Source organism: Triticum dicoccoides, chromosome 4A (genome assembly GCF_002162155.2).
Source record: "Triticum dicoccoides isolate Atlit2015 ecotype Zavitan chromosome 4A, WEW_v2.0, whole genome shotgun sequence".
Taxonomy (NCBI): domain Eukaryota; kingdom Viridiplantae; phylum Streptophyta; class Magnoliopsida; order Poales; family Poaceae; genus Triticum; species Triticum dicoccoides.
Genome location: NC_041386.1, coordinates 704,185,345 through 704,190,894, shown reverse-complemented (window position 1 = coordinate 704,190,894; position 5,550 = coordinate 704,185,345).

Here is a 5,550-nt window from a genome sequence, read left to right as displayed (position 1 = left end):
GGTTGGAGATCTTCTCTTTTTAACTTATCATAGTGCAGAGGCACTCCTAAGTATTTAATAGGAAAAGATCCTTTCTTGCAACAGAAAATTTGAGCAAACTCACTAGCAATTGCATCATCTACATTTATAGTCATGAGATCACTTTTGTGGAAGTTGATTTTCATCCCAGACAGGTTTTCAAAGCATGACAAAAGCCATTTAAAATTTCTTGCTTTCCGAGTAGAATTTTCCAAGAAGAGTATGGTGTCATCTGCATATTGCAGACTAACCACACCTCCAGGGATCACATGGGGCAGAAGCCCAGAAATTAGATTTTGAGAAGTCGCTTTCTTGAGCATTTTTGTAAAGACATCAGCAACAAGATTAAACAGCAGGGGAGAATGTGGGTCCCCTTGTTTGAGACCTTTTCCTCCTACAAAGTAGGGACCAGTGGTGTCATTAATTCTCACACTGAAAGTGCTATTAATGAGAGTGCTCTTAATCCAAGCAATCCACTTAGGACCAAATCCTCTCGAATGGAGCATATCAAACAAGAATTCCCAACTAACCCTATCATACGCCTTCTCGTAATCTAATTTGAGAACTAAACCTTGAGAACTTGATTTTTTAATTTCATGAATCACTTGATGGGCCATAACCACACTCTTTAAAATATATCTCCCCTTAATGAATGAAGTTTGGTTAGATGAGATCAACCTGCGCCTCACAGGGGAAACCCTATTTGTCATGGCTTTAGAAAAGATTTTTATCCCACAATTACTCAAACTAATAGGACGAAACTTCTTCATCTCTCTGGCATCAGGCTCCTTAGGAATGGGAACAATCAGAGCAAAATTTAATCGTTGTAAGTCCAGCTTCCCCTCTTCAAAGTCTCTAACTAGGGCCATGAAATCTGTCTTAATAACCTCCCAAAAGGTTTGATGGAACAAGAAGGACAACCCATCAGGGCCTGGGGCACCATGGGCATAAGATCCAAATATCGCCTCCTTGATTTTTTCTTCGGAAAAATTCTTTTGCAAGTGGTCATTTTCTTCCTGAGTAACTAATTCATCTTCCTCCCGAAAGGAAGGGCCAAGACCGATATTATGTTTATTTTCAAAATAGAATGGATTTTTGTAATAAGAAGTAGCCACCCCCAGCATTTCCAGAGTGGTATAAACTGGGCCATTTTCCCCAACCAGCTTAGATAAATGGTTTTTCTGTGTCTGTGGTTGGCCATCGCATGAAAATACGCATTATTCTTGTCCCAATCAATAATACAACGGTCTCTGGAGCGTTGCCACAAGGCAGTTTCCTCTTTGCTCCAGATCAGTGCGAGTTCTTTCCTAATTTCTTCCATCCTGATTTTATCCCCATCATCAATCTGGTTTCTTTCAGAGTATATGTCAAGAATGTCAAATTCAAGCAAAAGCTCTCTCTTCCTCTTCTTAATGTCTGCCTCAATGTTAATACTCCACCCTCTAGCTTTCTTCCTAAAAACTTTACTTTTATTCATCCAAATATCCATAGCTGTTTTTCCAGGAACCGAAGTGTTCCAGGTATCAGTCACCATTTTCTTAAAATCATGGTGGTCAAGCCACCATTTTTCAAAATGAAAAATCCTCGGGGAGGTCCGAGCCCTTGTGTCCAAAAGCAACGGTGCATGATCACTCCCTACACGAGGGAGTGCAGTAACCACAGACAAAGGGAAGTGAGCATCCCAGTTCAGAGAAACGAAAACCCTATCTATAGTTGCAAAAATGGGATTATCTTGGTTATTACTCCACGTATATTTCCTATTTGCAACATTTATTTCCATAAGACACCACTTGTTAATCCAATCATTAAAGAGGTACAAAAATTAATTGTTAATAATACCATTGTTCTTGTCAGCCGTCGATCTGACTAGATTAAAATCCCCCCCCCCCAAGCAAAACTGGGTAAGTAAGCCCATCCATGATATCATGTAACTCCGCAAAGAAATCAAGCTTAAACTCATTATATGATGTACCATATATAGCAACAAGATGCCAAACAAAACCATCTGATTTATTTTTCAGAGTTGCAACAATGCAAAACTTCATATTAATAAATCCAATTACTTCGAACAAGTCACTTTTGAGACCGACAAGGATACCACCAACTGTGTTAATAGCAGGGAGATAATGCCAGTCAAAGGCCATCCCACCAGAAATGCCATTGAGGATATGAGCATCAATGATCTCTTTTTTGGTTTCAGAAAAACAAAGGAAATCTACATGATTATTACAAATAAAATCCCCCAGGCACTGAATTTTTCCAGGTTGACCTAAACCACGAATGTTCCAAAAAGCTCCTATCATTTAATCTTAAACGGATGGGATAAGCCACAAGGCTTTTTCTTAGTGTTCAAAACAGGGCATTCCACAACTGAAACAGCAGTGCCAACTGGTTTAGTATCTGGTATGTCCTTTTGCCCAGAAACAGGGGTAAGGTCATTTACATCCAACAAATCTAAACTATCAGGGAGAACAATCTCTGGCTTTTCATCAGCAAATTGTAAGCATCTAAGTTTCTCATTGTTAATAAGGTCAAGAATAATATTTTTTCGTTCTTCTTCATTGTTACCAATGCATAAATCAACTTTAGTAGTATGAGGAGCAAGTTCATTAGGATCAAGGGTGGCAAATGATTTACCTTTGAATGTGGCTGGTATTTCCAAATTCTTCTTCATCATGTATGCAGCTGCCTTGTCCATGATCTTAACATTCCCATGAGTTCTGGTCCTTGGTTTGTCAGCAAGCACTGAGCCCCAGGTAGGTGAGTTTTTGATGTTGAGTTTTTTTCTTGACCACAGTGTCTGCTCTTTCCAGAGAGTCTAGCAGTGATCTTTTAACTAAATTCATTGCCAAAGTTAGATCTTCTGGTAAACATTCCGTTTCCATATTGATGTTTTCCTCTTCCACATCAGATTCCTCCATCTCAAACTTGCTAAGATGTTCGGAACAGTAGTCCAGATGGACTGATAGAGCATCATTTTTTTCAAATCTTGAAGGTTCAGTTTCATCTCCATCAACTTTCATCGGTGTCCAAACTTTGAGGTCATCAGAAAACATTACTTGCATTGCATTCATCGAGCTAACTGGGTGGACTTCCACTGCAGAAGCAGTCACTTGAGATATGGGTTTGTTCGAGCTAGATGAGGTAGCTGTCTTGATAGGGAAATTGGCCTTGTCAATTCATCAATTGCCTCATCATCATCTTCTTCCATACCCTCTTTATCCTCAGCCTCTTTACTATTATTTCCATCATTTCCTTCAAGATTGTCCAGACCTGGATCATCATCACCTCCATCAGAGTCCTCACCATTCTGCTCAAAACCTTCTACTGTAAAAAACAACAGGTAAAGTTTCTTTTTCATCTCCACCAATCTCTCAAAAGGAATCTTCCTTGGGTCTCTACAGGCAACTTTAACTCGAATAGTTTCATAAAAGCTCTTGAAAATACCATTCCAGTCCACATCCACAAGGATACCAAAACATGCAGTGATCTAGGCAAAGACTTTCCATGCACACCACTTAGTGGGATTCCTTCAATCTGCACCCAGGCTTCAGTAAGTGCTCCAAACTCATCCAAAATACCTTCCCATTCACAAATCTTGACAGATACTCCAGCAATAGGCAGCTCAAAAGGAGGGAATTCAATTAGGTCATCCACATTCTTCCAAGGTGGAAATGCCAATAGGAATTTCTTGTTTTCTAGCTCTCTGATTTGCCATGGCCACTCCTTGTTCTTACAAAAGATTCCATTCAGTTGTGTTAGCAGATCAGAGGCAGAAACCTCCCCCTTGACCACCTTAAGAACAGCGCAATTTTTGTAATTTAGCCAACTGGATTTGGTCGCCATAGGAACTTCAATATGATAAAAGCCCAGTCCAGAAGCAGCACTACCAAAATAAGTGGCAGCAGGTTCTGGTTTCGCCCAAGCAGCGCAATTGTTGACATTGTGGTTCCCAGTGCAGATAAAACATTTTTTGGCTCCACACAGTTCCCCACATAGTGACCAGGCCAACTGCAATTGAAGCAGATCATATCCTTGTATTTTGTATCAAGAGGTTGTACCACTGGGGGAGGTGGAGGAGGCTGTGGGGCTGCAGCTGCCGGAGGAACAACTTGGGCTTGGTTCTCTTGGTTTGATTTGATCGCCCCCTGCTGACCTGGTTTCCCGGCAGCGGTAGCAGACTTCCCCTCCTGGAGGTTGGGTTTCTTCCCCGACGGAGGCCGGCAATTTCTCTGCGGCATCTTACCACGATTCTCCATCCCTCTCTTAACAGCTTCAACGAACGATCTAGGAAGCCTAGGGTCTTCGGTAGAGATTTTGAAGGTGGTAGCGATAGGATCGAACGGACCAACAGAAGAGATCGGGAAGCAGTCTTGGACCATAAATTTCTTTGAGTGGAATAGATCTTTCCTCACCCAAAACAATTTGGGGATGGCGTAGCTAGGGTTCGGAGGCGTCTTCCTAGGTTTATGTAGGCGGCGGCTACAGGTTGGGGAAGGGATAACCCACAACTGACCGAAGAAATTCGCCACCTCCTCTCCAAACCCGCTCGCCGAAGTAGAAAGCGTCTTTCGAGTACCCGTTTTCTTCCCAACCACACATCCCCTGATCAATGGAGATGGGGTGGGGCTTGGCCCTATCGCAGCAATTGGTTGGTTTGAACACAGTCCCGCCTCACTCACAAAGACGAGCTCATCGGAGTTAGAATGGGTCACCGGAGTTGGAACATCAGAAGGAAATCACGGTGCCCCATGGGTGGGTGTGGGCTCGCAATGGCTACCCGAGGGACAACCCTTCCATTTGTATCAAACACACTTTCCTTACTAAATTCCCCACCCAGAAAAATCTGGGAATCCCCAATTGAATGAAATTCAGAACGAGCACTGAGTAAAACATCTGAACATGATTTGGATCTATTTTTTCGTACCTTTGTATGAGGTTTCTCCCCGCGGTCACCCAGCCATGGTGGAGGTTCCAGGGTGGAACCCCTGATCCTCCTGTGCCCTGTTTGCAGAGCGGGGACACCCTGCAAGGCCCATGCGCCGGGTTGCTGAAGCTTCAAGGAGCCCTGGGGAGCACGGCCCCCGGCGGCAGCGCCTCTGGTGGAATGTGGGAGATCTGCAGCACCGGAGGAGGCCGGATGTTGAGCCTTGATGGAGAGTTTGACTTGAATCGTGCCCATCTCGCCGCCTGCCTTGGGTCCGACTATTCCGCCTCTTGATCGCCCAGAAGATGAACTCGTAGTCCATCCTGCGGTCGTCGCCCACAAAGCGAGCGTGCTCCTCGAATGTCGCACGACGCAGGATCTCCATGAAGATCTCGGGCCACTTGGAGTGGTTCGGGAATCTCTCCATCACCACCCGTCGCATCTCCGCAAGCGCTTCCGGCGACGACGCATCGATCTCCGGGAGCGTCGCCACCAGTGGCGGTGGCTGGGGCAGCGCCGCCACCTGATGCGCGGGTCGCAGTCGCCGCTCCCTCGCCCCGCGTCGTGCTCCTCCCACCATCTCGCTCGCTGGATCTGGACGTGGT